Source organism: Lampetra planeri, unplaced genomic scaffold (genome assembly GCF_965212315.1).
Source record: "Lampetra planeri unplaced genomic scaffold, kcLamPlan1.2.h2 scaffold_290, whole genome shotgun sequence".
Taxonomy (NCBI): Eukaryota; Metazoa; Chordata; class Hyperoartia; order Petromyzontiformes; family Petromyzontidae; genus Lampetra; species Lampetra planeri.
In genome coordinates, this window is record NW_027615116.1 from 11,324 (window position 1) to 27,121 (window position 15,798).

Here is a 15,798-nt window from a genome sequence, read left to right on the forward strand (position 1 = left end):
GCCCTGGTCGTCGTCCCGACGTGGTCCTGTGGCGCGCTGACGCGGGGCCCGGCACCCGGCTGCGACGTGACCCCGAAGGCCGCAGTTGTAGCAGACGACGGACGTCGTAGGTTTCGGTTGCTCCAGCTTGCGGGGCGAACGTGTGGGCGAACGACCTCCCGTTCTCCACTCCCCCGGACGTGATGCAGCGAAGGCCTGCTCCTGCACCGCAGCTGGCTGAGGTTCGGCGATCGTGGCGGCCAGTGCCACGTTCCCCGCCCATTTGCAGACGACCCCCGGCTTGCGTTTGAGGACCTCGTACGCGTGAATGCTCGTGGCGATCGCCAGGGAGCATATATCCATCTCGTCCGCCACGTTGATGGGGACCCCCAACTCGTGGGCCAACACCAGCAGCTGCTCCGTCACCATGGCGTCCTTCCCCTCCTTATCCATGCGGGGAAAAGCTGCGTCCGCCAAGGCGAGTAGTGCCGTGCGATAGGCGAGCGTCGTTTCTCCAGCCACCTTCCGCCGATCGTAGAACTGGTAGCGACACGTGGAGGGCGGCCCGAACACCTTCGCCATCAGGTGTAGTGCGGCCTGGAGCGTAGAGCGGGACGACCTTGCAGCAGATGTGAAGGCTGCAAGCGCGTCGTCGTCAAGCATCGCTGGCAACGCACGCAGGGCAGTGGTGTCGGACCACCCCGACATCTCCTGATGAGCGAGGAACCTTCGTTGGAAGGCTCCCCAGTCGCCCCCATCCGCCTTGAACGCCGACAGCGCGGGCAATCTTTGCTGGAGGACCCGATCGTCGTCGACGTCGGAGAGATTTTCCCGCGCTCCGCTGTAGTTGTGTAAAATGTCGGCTCAGTTGTCAGGCGCAAAATGGAGGGCTCCGGCGCGCGCTGATGACGTGGGCTGCGCTGCGCGGAGGTGTCCGGCCACGTGGCGTCCGTCTTTCCCGCCAATCGGTGGCGGCCCCCCAAAAACGGCGGCAACTTCCAGACTTTTGGCGCGAAGTGCCTTTTGGCGGGAATCCTCCACCGTCGCTTCCTCCACGACCCCCGCAGCCGTTTTTTCCGCTCGCCGGAACGGAGATGTCGGCCAAGACAGCGGCGGCGGCGAGTAGCAACTCCGCCAACCGGGCGTGCGCGTCCTGGAGGCTGGTGTCGGAGGCAAGCGGAGCGTCGGCCATCACCGCGAAGTGCTGCATCGGCGGCAACTCCTCGTCCTCTACTCCCGAGGTCGGTGTCCCCGGTACGCCGTCGTCGTCCCGACCTCGCTCGTGGGTACGGGTAGTCTTCCTCGTGTCCATACTCCTTGAAGACAGGTTTACTTCTGACGCCAGTTGTAATGTAGTAACTCGGCGGGAGACGACTTCACGGGTAACACACTCTTTATTTTATCAAACTCGTTTACAGGTGACTAACACCTACTTTGTATCTCGGGTGACAAACACCCACTTAGCTATCTCGGGTGACAAACACCCACTTAGTATCTCGGGTGACAAACACCCACTTAGCTACTTGGCGACTAACGCCCACTGAGCTACTCGGATGACCAACGTCCACTTAGTATCTCGGGTGACAAACACCCACTTAGCTACTCGGCGACTAATGCCACTGAGCTACTCGGATGACCAACATCCACTTAGCTACTCGGCGACTAACGCCACTGAGCTACTCGGGACACTCCCTGCCCGGGGTATCCGTCTCGACTGTGGGTCCCCAGCCCGACCCACGGGGGCGTCGGACCCCGGGTCCCACAGCCTCGCCTCCGAGCCACACAGGGCCCCGGTCCCCACAAGGACGGCGGGACTAGGGGTCTCGGGGCACTAGGTCTTCAGCTCCGTCTTCGGGTCTTCAACTGGGTAACTCTTCCCGAGTGCTCTCGCGCGTCCCCCTTTATACCCCACCTGCGGACGTCGCTGCGAGCACCCACTTATTCGACCAATCGCCGGGCGCTGGCTACGATCCTCTTTTCCCACATCTCATCGTGCCTCACCACCCACGCCGCGCCGCCCCGTCATCTGTCACTCCCGGCGCGCGCGTCCACACCACGCCCACAACGCGTGCCCAACCCCGCACCCCGCGCCGCCCCGTGATCCATCACTGTCACAGTCGGCGCACGTCAATACCACCACTACAGAACCATCAGGTCTCCTTTTAATTAGGACATCCAAAAAGGGTAGCTTGCCATCTTTTTCGACTTCCATGGTGAATCTGATGGCTGGGTGTATGGAATTGATGTGGTCGAAGAATTGGTCTAGAGCAGGCCGGCCATGTGGCCAGATGACAAAAGTGTCATCTACGTACCTCTTCCATAAGGTCGGGCGTAGAGTGGCAGTCTGGATGGCGTTAGCCTCAAATATCTCCATGAAGACGTTGGCTACAACCGGAGATAGGGGGGGGGCCCATTGGGGTGCCCTCAGTTTGTTTGTAGAAAGTTCCATTCCAGGTGAAGTATGTATTGGTTAAGCAGTGTCTCACCAGGGGGGGTACCTCAGTATTCAGTCCTTGATGAACCAAGTCTTCAATGATTGCGATGGTGTCAGGTACAGGAACTTTGGTGAATAAGGAAACCACATCAAAACTGACAAGCAGGTCGTCTGGGGACAGGGAAACGTCGTGAGAATTGTATTTTGTTTAGTTTTTATTATTTTATTATTTCCCTTCTACGTGACTTTACCGAAAGAACCAAGAAGATTTACTATGTTTTTTTTATACCTGATGACGATTGCTTGTGTTGCAATCGAAACGTCCTATTCTATTATTTAATGTATTTCCTTTCTACGTTACTTTACCGAAAGAACCAAAAAGCAAAATTAAAATTCTCTGAAATAACTTGACCAACATGGTCGCTGTAGCGCCACCGTGTGGTCACATAGTGCAACTGCAGTGCCTCAGCGCGCTAATTGGAGCAGTGGAACTGTTCGGTGTCTTCACGGCTTCATTGCAGCCAACCCGCTTGGGACAAACGCCAGAACGCAGCAGCAGCAGCAGCGACTCACAACTAGGGGGTGACGCCTGACAGCGGAAACTGCTGGCGTGCTGTTGGCCTACACTGCACATGTCCACCAGATAGCAGACGTCACCACGCATTGAATACTTGTCCACCAGAGGGCACACGTAGCACGTCAAGCGGCCGATTTGCACTGCAATTCTTTATTTATTCACGGATTAAAAAAAAGAAGTGGTTGGGGCGCCTCCCTGCGTGGTGACGTCATCGAGCTCGGGTTGGATGGGGCGCCTCCCTGCGTGGTGACGTCATCGCGCTCGGGTTGGTTGGGGCGCCTCCCTGCGTGGTGACGTCTTCGAGCTCGGGTTGGTTGGGGCGCCCCCGTGCGTGCTGACGTCTTCGCGCTCAGGTAGATAGGCGCCCCCGTGCGTGGTGACGTCATCGCGCGGGGGGGGAGGGGCTGGTTACGTGGGCGGGGGGGGCTGGTAACGTGGGCGGGGGGGGGCTGGTCACGTGGGCGGGGGGGGCTGGTTGGGGCGCCCCCGTGCGTGATGACGTCATCGCGCACGGGTTGGTGGGGGCGCCTCCGTGCGTGGTGACGTCATCGCGCTCGGGTTGGTGGGCGCCCCCGTGTCGTGACGTCATCGCGCTCGGGTTGGTGGGCGCCCCCGTGTCGTGACGTCATCGCGCTCGGGTTGGCGGGCGCCCCCGTGCGTGGTGACGTCATCGCGCTCGGGTTGGCGGGCGCCCCCGTGCGAGGTGACGTCATCGCGCTCGGGTTAGCGGGCGCCCACGTGCGTGGTGACGTCATCGCGCTCGGGTTGGCGGGCGCCCACGTGCGTGGTGACGTCATTGCGCTCGTGGTGATGGGCGGTCCCCCACTTACGAACACCACCCCCCCCGCATACCCCCACTTACGAACACCCCCCCCCCCGCATACCCCCACTTACGAACACCACCCCCCCCGCATACCCCCACTTACGAACACCACCCCCCTGCATACCCCCACTTACGAACACCACCCCCCCGCATACCCCCACTTACGAACACCCCCCCCCGCATTCCCCCACTTACGAACACCACCCCCCCGCATTCCCCCACTTACGAACACCACCCCCCCGCATACCCCCACTTACGAACACCCCCCCCCCCGCATTCCCCCACTTACGAACACCACCCCCCCGCATTCCCCCACTTACGAACACCACCCCCCCCGCATACCCCCACTTACGAACACCACCCCCCCGCATACCCCCACTTACGAACACCACCCCCCCGCATACCCCTACTTACGAACACCACCCCCCCGCATTCCCCCACTTACGAACACCACCCCCCCGCATACCCCCACTTACGAACACCACCCCCCCGCATACCCCCACTTACGAACACCACCCCCCCCCGCATACCCCCACTTACGAACACCCCCCCCCCGCATTCCCCCACTTACAACACCACCCCCCCCGCATTCCCCCACTTACGAACACCACCCCCCCGCATACCCCCACTTACGAACACCCCCCCCCCCGCATTCCCCCACTTACGAACACCACCCCCCCGCATTCCCCCACTTACGAACACCACCCCCCCCGCATACCCCCGCTTACGAACACCACCCCCCCCCCCGCATACCCCCCCTTACGAACACCACTCCCCCGCATACCCCCACTTACGAACACCACCCCCCCCGCATACCCCCACTTACGAACACCACCCCCCCCGCATACCCCCACTTACGAACACCACCCCCCCCCCGCATACCCCCACTTACGAACACCCCCCCCCCCCGCATACCCCCACTTACGAACACCTCCCCCCCGCATACCCCCACTTACGAACACCACCCCCCTGCATACCCCCACTTACGAACACCACCCCCCCCGCATACCCCCACTTACGAACACCCCCCCCCCCCCCCGCATACCCCCACTTACGAATAACAACAGGGGAGTCAGTTGTGAGTGCGAAGGGACTGGTGATGCCAGGCTAGGTGTCTGTACCCCCCCCCCCCCACTCACCCCCCTCTCTCTCTGTGTCTCTCTCTGCTTGTTAAATCATCACCAGCGGTGCCAGGCTAGGTGTCTGTACCCCCCCCCACTCACCCCCCGGTGCCAGGCTAGGTGTCTGTACCTCCCCCCCCACTCACCCCCCTCTCTCTCTTTGTCTCTCTCTCTGCTTGTTAAATCATCACCACCACGGTGCCAGGCTAGGTGCCTGTACCTCCCCCCACTCACCCCCCCCCCCCCGGTGCCAGGCTAGGTGTCTGTACCCACCCCCACTCACCCCCCTCTCTCTGTGTCTCTCTCTGCTTGTTAAATCATCACCACCACGGTGCCAGGCTAGGTGTCTGTACCCCCCCCACTCACCCCCCGGTGCCAGGCTAGGTGTCTGTACCTCCCCCACTCACCCCCCCCCGATGCCAGGCTAGGTGTCTGTACCCCCCCCCACTCACCCCCCTCTCTCTCTGTGTCTCTCTGCTTGTTAAATCATCACCACCACGGTGCCAGGCTAGGTGTCTGTACCCCCCACTCACCCCCCGGTGCCAGGCTATACGGGCGATCTTTGTGTGTTGGGAGCAAGTTTGAGTGGCATGTAACCGTGGGAGTTGAACGGGCGCCTGCTGCTACTGACAATCGTTGACAACGGTTGGATAGACGCTGATAGACACACACACAGACAAGACCAGGTGGACAGACACAGACAAGAGGAACAGAGACTGAGAAAGATACACAGAGACTAAAAAACACAGGCAGAGAGACACACAGAGGCGAACAGAGACACAGACGGACAGAGATGTTGAATCGAACTCGCTGAACTCGCTCCATTGAAAGAGATTCCTCGATCTTTGCCCATCCCCAGAAGTCGTTCTAGTTTCTATTTATTTCATTGTGTGTGGTGTGTAGTGTAAGCCATGTGGGATATCGATGTACACGGACATGAACAACATCAGCAGACAAGACGTCTTTCATACTCTTTGGTTTCTTCGGTAAAGTCACGTAGGTAAAATAAATAAATGACGAAGTTTCGATCGCAACACGAGCGGTCGTCCTCAGGCGAAAACATCCAGACATTGTCGCGGCAGAAGTCACGTGAGCTACAGCTGAGCATTGTTGTCATGCGGTGGGCTCACGCGAAATTGATTTCTGCAACACGAAGGTACTTTGAAAACCCACTGGCGATGCTCTTTTATATAAGCGCACAACTTTATCTATCTGTATTCTTAGTTCTTTCTTAAAATTCTTAATTTTTATTTCATTTTTTACCTACGTGACTTTACAGAAAGAACTAAGAATATGAATCCTTGCAGTCACGAAAGCTTCAAATCTAGAATTAATCTGTGATGAATGCTGCACTTTCCGTCGTTTTCATGCAGGGGGCGCTATAACCCTACGCGCCTCCTGCATGAGCGACGGAGGCGCAGGGACAGACGTTCGACCACGTTGGAATCGATCTGCAGACGGCGGTCGTCTGGCACGGCCAGCTCTGTGTCGCCTCATCTCAATCCCGCGATCCCAACCAGGTGAAAGTCCGCATCGAACCGAATCCCCGGCAAGGCCATCTACTTAACGACGAGAGAAAATTCACACGAAATGTCGTTTTCAATTAAGTCTTCCAGATGTAAAATGATATAAGCTTTTATTGAAGAAACACAATTCAAAACATAATACAATTCAAAGTTGTTTCATTTTTAAACTTCAAAACGGAGCATTGGGAGTTGGCGTGGATGCGTCATTCGTGTGCAATTTTCTTCGTGACTTTCCTGGCCCAAGGCCGTAAATGGTTGAGGGGCACCGCAGGCAATTAGGCTTGCTTCACCCCATGGTTGTCAACATCCAGACGTTAATCAGCAAGGACCATTTCTTGTCCTAGTTCGCAAACATATAAGACATCAAGCAAAATTCTCATGAGTGTTGTTGTGGAGAATGCATCTACTAGATGTGCTCTGCCTTGTAACCAAATACAAATCTGTACCAAAAATGTATTTCAAATGTGCTCTTAAAATGACCTCCTTGCTATGAAGCAGATCAGCAGACACGACATGTTTCATTTATCGATCTCTCCACGAAACAAATGAATGTTTTACACAAACTATAACTAGCACAGACTTCTGGGAGCGCGTCATTGATTCAGTGCAAGCCACCTGTGGACCCTTATTGGTGCACAGCGTCTCAACAGCAGCTGGGCTTGCTTCAACCGATAGCTTCAAACATCCAGACGTTAATCAGTAAGGCGCATTTCTAGTCCTAGTTAGACGAAATGTGTCAACACGTAATACAAAATTATAATTCAAGTTGTTGAGAATGTATCTCCTCTACGTGTAACTTTTAAGTGGTTTGCCTTGTAACTGATGAATGATCCGAGTGTGCTCCCTATTTCAAAGACAATGAGTTGCTCCAGAGGGAGATGCTTCCTGAAAACACAAAAGTACCCTTTGACCTATATCACAAGAACAATGAGTCTCACCTGAGTGATCTGTACAGGTTACTTCCAAAACACACAGTGTCCTAACATGACTTATTCAATGTTTGACCCTTATAGACAAAATGGTACATGTACGCACACAATCAGACAAGTATTCATTCAAAATTAGTGACAGGCATATTAACAAAATTGAATTACTGCACTGAAATATACTGCATTAGGTTACATTGCATTAACAAGAAGCTAATTTAAAAAAATACGCACCGTCTGCTTAACAGTGTATGTACAACATACTAATGCACCATTCAAAACGAGTCGGCCATTGCATGCTGGTGTCTGGGTAAAAATTGATAAAAATTCTAAACATTACCTACAAACTCCACAACTGAGATGCCACATCAACCATTGCCCCCTACTGACAGGCTCTTGTCCACATGCAGGCCGGTGCAGGGCCACCACCTTGTGCCACACAGGGGCAGCTGCTACTTGGGGATGCTCTTCGAGTGTTTGAGACGAGAAACGATACAAAACTACGAATTGCCGAGGCAATTAAGCAAGCACAATATAAATGCAATTGATAACATTGAATGCTTGGGAGCTTATTGGCATTCGCTCCTGGTTAGAGGTCTACCCATCACACAGGTCCACAAAGATTGGCCGCTCTTACCCTGCAGGTTGAACCTAGGAACTGAGTGTTCAACTTCACATTCTTGTCATTAGAGGCCTGTGACAAAGGTGCATCTATTGGAGCGGCATCGTCTAAGGCAGTGGTTCTTAACCTTGTTGGAGGTACTGAACCCCACCAGTTTCATATGCGCATTCACAGAACCCTTCTTAATTGGAAAAATAAAATATTTTTTCAAATTCAAAACATAGGTACATGTTTTACTGGTGCACAATCATGAGTCAGGTGTGTGTCTTAACCTCCGCCGAACCCCTGAGACTGACTCACCGAACCCCTGGGGTTCGATCGAACCCAGGTTAAGAACCACTGGTCAAAGGCTTACGCATCTCCCGGGTCTCCATTTGACTTTGTATTGTCTCGGAGGAAGTCCACCCACACCTCCACTTCCACAAACTGCTGGGAGTCGCCTCGCTCTGCCTCACAGTCAGAATTCTCCTCCTGCTTCACGTTGCCTCCATCGATACGAAGGTCCCATTTGGGAGTTGAATCTTCATCTTCACATTTTACCTTCACTTCTTTGCTCTTCACCATCACGTCTTCACATTTCACATTCACCTCTTCATATTTCACCTCGTTACCTTTAAAAGTGTCCAAGCTGGGATTTTCTTCCGGTTCTTGTTTGATGAGCGATGGGCTCATTGCAGCACTTTGACTTTCACAAGCTGATTTCACACTCCACTCCTGGTGGATCTTCTGATGCTTGTGTGTTCTCTGGTGTCTTTGAAGATGTGGTGACCATGCAAACGCCTTCCCACACACACTGCACTTGAAGGGGTTTTCTCCCGTGTGTGTTCTCTGGTGTGCTACAAGAGCAGATGACTGTGCAAACGCCTTCCCACACACACTGCACTTGAAGGGTTTCTCTCCATTGTGTGTTCTCTGGTGTTTTATAAGAGCAGATGACTGTGCAAACGCCTTCCCACACACACTGCACTTGAAGGGTTTCTCTCCCGTGTGTGTTCTCTGGTATGTTACAAGAGCAGATGAATGTGCAAACGCCCTCCCACACACACTGCACTTGAAGGGTTTCTCTCCTGTGTGAGTTCTCTAGTGCCGTGTCAAATGTTCAGGACGATCCGTGCTGTATGCACACCGGTCGCATTGATGCCTTTTTGCACCAAGCTGCGCCGAGTGCCTTTGCTCCATGAGACCACTTCTGCAGAGGCAGCGACAGCTGCAGACAGAAAAAGAAGAATATCCACACCATCTACACGTCAGTATTGAGGCACAGAGGAATGCATATACACAGTCACACGTCACTTACACGTCTATAGTTATTCATATATTTATGATATATAAAAAAAAAAGTGTCCCAAATTCATCACACGGGCTGTTATGGCACACAATGAGAGGCCAAATGGTCATAAACATGCCTGGAAACCCTCGTATCTTCAAAATGAACGTTAACCCGAAACTCAGAGCACACAATTTCAGCTGTTTGGCTTCAAAATAAATGTTTATGAAAGCTAAATTCAGCTGACATAGCAAAGGGTGTTGAAAATAATACTATTTGTGTCATGCACAAATGCATAATTAATGTTCAATCGCAACTTAGAGGTGCGAAGCCAGGCACAGATGTCCTTGATTGCTGGGATGAGCAGTTCCGACTTCAGCTGCTGCACGTGTGTGCTGTGATCACTTCCTGACTCCATTCTTACAAAGAGTTCCAGAGGAAAACTAAAATAAACTACTGTTTTGATATAACCTCTGTGCTCAATAGAGTTAATAGACTTTACTGCAAATACAAACTTGACACTGTCACACACTCAGAGGTGGAGCCAGGATTTTCAGGTAGGGGGGGAAACCCCTCCAGCAATGAAAAATTACAGGAGTTGTTAGTGAGAAAGGAGTTGTTAGTGAGAAAGGACTTGTCCCTTGCTTTTCATTCGACGCGTGCGATCGTCATCGCGCTCGCTGAACGTGTTGATGCCTTCAGGAAAGAAAAATAGACTTTTGTATTTTGGGGGGGGGGGGGGGGGGAATGACCATGACGTATGTGGCATCAACCCGCATCACACCTGAGCTAAGCGCTCTGCAATGCTTACCCCCCTACCACATGGCTCTTCGCGCGCCGTACTTCTACAGCTGTTCACAGCGTGCCGGGAGATTTTAGGTGGCGCTTCGCTCCTGGCCGATGAAGTCAATGGCTTCTCGGAGTTTCAATACAAATCCGTGTGAAGAACGGGTACAACTGCCATCTTAAATATAAAGCAGAACTTACACGTGTTTGTTTGTGTGCAGCAGCAAAAACTCTCCAACGCTGAGCTCTGGCGTCATGAAATTTTCACAGCTTATGCTGTCTGAAATGTCTAAGCGAACGCCGCGTCATTCCCTTCCCGAGTGGCAAAAATCGACCTGACGTAGCAGTGGGTTCAGGTTGAATTTCCTTGAGTGAAAACATCCGATTTAGGTAAATTGAAGTGTTTCGGCTTCCTTCTTGCAAGCATCAATTTTTTCAGGGTTTTTCAGTGAATTATGAGGGAATATTAAATTAATCCAAGACAAGAATCCAAGTCCCGGGCAAAGCCGGGTAGTGAAGCTAGTTACTAATAAACCCCAATGATCCTATCGAAATTACGGATTTCTATCGGATCGTTGGGGGGGCAAGTGCCACCCCACCCCCACTGGCTCCACCACTGTCACACACTGGCACGGTTCACAGGTGGTGGTGTGTCCAGACCCACGCCTGGCCACCTTTCACCTGCTCAGTATTAATGCTTCCTCACTCCACCAAGTAATTCATTGAGGATCAACCAACACAGCCGAGTCTGCGTGTCTCTCTGTGGTGAGATGTTAACTACCTGTCCTGGCATACAGGAAGTCGTGGGTTCCATCCCGACCCTGACGCCTGCTGTATATTTGTAGTTTACGTGTCTCTCTCTCTCTCCCCGTGGTCGCGTGGATTTCCTTCCCGATCCCCGGGTTTCCCCTCCACACGCCTATAGTGAACACCGCCACGTGTCTATAGTGAACACCTCCACGTGTCTATAGCGAACACCTCCACGTGTCTATAGTGAACACCTCCACGTGTCTATAGTGAACACCGCCACGTGTCTATAGCGAACACCGCCACGCGTCTATAGTGAACACCTCCACGCGTCTATAGTGAACACCTCCACGTGTCCAGAGTGAACACCTCCACGTGTCTATAGTGAACACCTCCACGTGTCTATAGTGAACACCTCCACGTGTCTATAGTGAACACCTCCACGCGTCTATAGTGAACACCTCCACGTGTCCAGAGTGAACACCGCCACGCGTCTATAGTGAACACCTCCACGCGTCTATAGTGAACACCGCCACGTGTCTATAGTGAACACCTCCACGTGTCTATAGTGAACACCTCCACGTGTCTATAGTGAACACCGCCACGCGTCTAGAGTGAACACCTCCACGTGTCTATAGTGAACACCTCCACGCGTCTATAGTGAACACCTCCACGTGTCTATAGTGAACACCGCCACGCGTCTATAGTGAACACCTCCACGCGTCTATAGTGAACACCGCCACGTGTCTATAGTGAACACCTCCACGCGTCTATAGTGAACACCGCCACGTGTCTATAGTGAACACCGCCACGCGTCTATAGTGAACACCTCCACGCGTCTATAGTGAACACCGCCACGCGTCTATAGTGAACACCTCCACGCGTCTATAGTGAACACCGCCACGTGTCTATAGTGAACACCTCCACGCGTCTATAGTGAACACCGCCACGTGTCTATAGTGAACACCTCCACGCGTCTATAGTGAACACCGCCACGTGTCTATAGTGAACACCGCCACGCGTCTATAGTGAACACCGCCACGTGTCCAGAGTGAACACCGCCACGCGTCTATAGTGAACACCTCCACGTGTCCAGAGTGAACACCGCCACGCGTCTATAGTGAACACCTCCACGCGTCTATAGTGAACACCGCCACGCGTCTATAGTGAACACCTCCACGTGTCTATAGTGAACACCTCCACGTGTCCAGAGTGAACACCTCCACGCATCTATAGTGAACACCTCCACGTGTCCAGAGTGAACACCTCCACGCGTCTATAGTGAACACCGCCACGCGTCTATAGTGAACACCTCCACGCGTCTATAGTGAACACCGCCACGTGTCCAGAGTGAACACCTCCACGCATCTATAGTGAACACCTCCACGTGTCCAGAGTGAACACCTCCACGCGTCTAGAGTGAACACTGCCACGTGTCTATAGTGAACACCGCCACGCGTCTAGAGTGAACACTGCCACGTGTCTATAGTGAACACCTCCACGTGTCCAGAGTGAACACCTCCACGCGTCCAGAGTGAACACCTCCACGTGTCCAGAGTGAACACCTCCACGTGTCTATAGTGAACACCACCACGCGTCCAGAGCGAACACCGCCACGTATCTAGAGTGAACACCGCCACGCGTCTAGAGTGAACACCGCCACGCGTCCAGAGTGAACACCACCACGCGTCTAGAGTGAACACCACCACGTGTCTAGAGTGAACACCGCCACGCGTCTAGAGTGAACACTGCCACACGTCTAGAGCGAACACCGCCACGCGTCCAGAGTGAACACCACCACGCATCTAGAGTGAACACCACCACGCGTCTAGAGCGAACACCGCCGTGTCTAGAGCGAACACCGCCACGCGTCTAGAGTGAACACCGCCACGTATCTAGAGTGAACACCACCACGCGTCTAGAGCGAACACCGCCACGTGTCTAGAGTGAACACCACCACGCGTCTAGAGTGAACACCGCCACGCGTCTAGAGTGAACACCACCACGCGTCTAGAGCGAACACCGCCACGTGTCTAGAGTGAACACCACCACGCGTCTAGAGTGAACACCGCCACGCGTCTAGAGCGAACACCGCCACGTATCTAGAGTGAACACCACCTCGCGTCTAGAGCGAACACCGCCACGTGTCTAGAGTGAACACCACCACGCGTCTAGAGTGAACACCGCCACGCGTCTAGAGCGAACACCGCCACGCGTCTAGAGCGAACACCGCCACGTGTCTAGAGTGAACACCACCACGCATCTAGAGTGAACACCACCACGCGTCTAGAGCGAACACCGCCGTGTCTAGAGCGAACACCGCCACGCGTCTAGAGTGAACACCGCCACGTATCTAGAGTGAACACCACCACGCGTCTAGAGCGAACACCGCCACGTGTCTAGAGTGAACACCACCACGCGTCTAGAGTGAACACCACCACGTGTCTAGAGTGAACACCGCCATGTGTCTAGAGCGAACACCGCCACGCGTCTAGAGCGAACACCGCCACGCGTCTAGAGTGAACACCGCCACGCTGTTGACGAGCCTCACCTTGTTGTTATTGTTGTTGTGGGCAGGTCGCTTCTGAACACAAGAGCGGTACAGCAGCTCAAGCGGGCGTGGCCTGGTAAGAAATGAAAAAAAACTGTGAATATTTAAAACAAAACAAGTTACAAAGTAGCGAGCCAGGTGAAGGGAAATTAAAACTTAAGCAAGATACTCTTTCGGTAAAGTCACGTAGGTAAAACATTAAAATTAATGAAAGTAAAATAAAATAAAATATTTTATTTTATTTTATATTATTTTACTTTCATTAATTTTAATGTTTTACCTACGTGACTTTACCGAAACAACCTAAGAATATGAATCATTGCAGTCACGAAAGCTTCAAATCTAGAAGAAACTCTTTGGTTCTTTCGGTAAAGTCACGTAGAATAAATAAATAAAATAATAGCATACGACATTTCGATTGCAACACAAGCAATCATCATCAGGTACAAATGAAAGAGAAAAAAAACCTAGTAAACTTAGAAATGTAGTGCAATACAACACAGAGAGTCGGCTAACATAACAGTCAACAGCCCACCTGGTTGATAACGTTCTTCCAAAGATTGCTCAATTTGAGAGAGAGACACGGAGACACATAGACAGACACATAAGCAGAGAGAGAGAGAGAGATGACACATAGACACACAGAGAGAGATGACAGAGAGACACACAGAGACACACAGAGACACACAGAGACACACACAGAAACAACGCCTCTGTGTCCAGGCCTTAAATAGAGAGAGAGGGGGGCAGAGAGAGAGAGGGGGGTAGAGAAAGGGGCAGAGAGATGGGTGGTGGTGGGAATCCGGTTTCAAGTACCACCATCCCTCTCAAAAGAATTCTCTCATCAAAACGCTATACCGCAGAGCCAATGGCATTTCTGACCAACACCACTTGGCCGGTGAATTAAGTCATGTACATCGGGCCCTCAGGATGAACGGATACTCTGACCGCACTATCCGCCAAGCTGTTTCTCCCACCATACAGAAACAGCCACATGAAACTCCAACCAAAACTATCACGTTGCCATACATAGCAGGCGTGACCAAAAAGATCTCCAAAATTCTAAACAAACATAAGATCCAAGTCCGATTCAGTACAGTGCATAATATCCGTTATTTGATTCCATCTGTGAAGGATGTCGTTCCTGACTTACAGTATCCTGGAGTCTACAAATTGAGTTGCATTTGTGGTGATTGCTACATTGGAGAAACGAAACGTCATGTTGCTGATCGTGTCCGCGAGCACAAGTCAGATCTGAAACACGGCAGAACTGATTCTTCGGCCGTTGCCGATCATTGCTACAACTCGGTGGGCTCTCATGAAATTGTCTTTTCCGAGACCAAGGTTCTCTGCAAGCCTCCTGGCTACCATCAAAGGTTTGTGCACGAAGCCATACAAATATACAAACACAGACATAATTTCAACCGTGATGATGGGTACAAACTTAGTAATCATTGGAAAGATGTTATCAACCACGCAAAAAAGATTTAACTACACTTATTTGCCAATCTTATTTGACAGACAACTATTACAGTTTTACCATGTTTAGTGGTGGTATCCCTGCCACAGGTTGAGTCACAAACCGCACCTCTCCACAACAAAGGCTCAGCCTTTGTTATGCAGTCTATTCTTAGTCTTAAGCCTCACCTTACCATATTAATAATGCGCCCCTTGCACCACGATCTTCTCCAACCATTATATAAACGGAGTGGTAGCTACTGCAATCTCTCATTTACTTGATACAGCTGTCGTGGCTGTGACGGTACCACCTGAAGACGGAAGCTTGTGTTGCCTCCGAAACGTCGTGATTTTTTATTTTATTTTACTTTTTTACGTGACTTTACCGAAAAAACCTAATAATAAGCGAGAGAATTGAAGCAAACGCGACCAGGCGAGGGCAGGAGGCAAGGCCCCGCGTTGTAAAGTTCCAAAGTGGACATCGCTTCCATGCTCGCTGCTACTCAATTGACATCCCTACGAGAGAGAGAGCGAGGCGCTACCTCGGTAAACAACAACCACCACAACCACCACAACAACAACCACCACAACAACCACAATCACCACAACCGCGATGAGAATCTCACCTCGGATTTCAGTGCACGGGCCGAGCGGAAACTTCCCGGTCCCTCGTGACGTCACGCGGCAGCAGGTGACATGACGTCACTTGCGGTGTACGATGACACTCCCCTCCCCACAATGAGCGGCTCGAAACTCGCGACGACTTCACGAATAAATTATGTTAATGAGCCGCCAGTCACCGGGCGTGGCTTTGCCCAAATAAGGATTGGCACTGGGACAGGTATCGGCAGCGGCTGAGTGGATGTGACGTCACGCTCAAGAGCGCGGTGGTCGGGGGTGAGTGACATGACGTCACTAACGAGGCACCTCCCCCTGGCGTTTGACGCCGATGAGGTCACGCTGAGCGGTGACGTCAGAAGC

At 52.4% G+C, this 15,798-nt stretch overlaps 1 long non-coding RNA gene across 1 annotated transcript; it reads right to left on the minus strand.

Moving 5' to 3' along the window:
• Nucleotides 1-6,553: 6,553 nt before the first annotated feature.
• On the minus strand, nt 6,554-15,542 carry LOC144740764 (uncharacterized). The gene is made up of 3 exons (XR_013589762.1): nt 15,444-15,542; nt 13,360-13,432; nt 6,554-9,215 (listed from the first exon to the last, which is right to left on the minus strand). It is a non-coding gene; the product is annotated as an uncharacterized LOC144740764 (long non-coding RNA).
• Nucleotides 15,543-15,798: the final 256 nt, after the last annotated feature.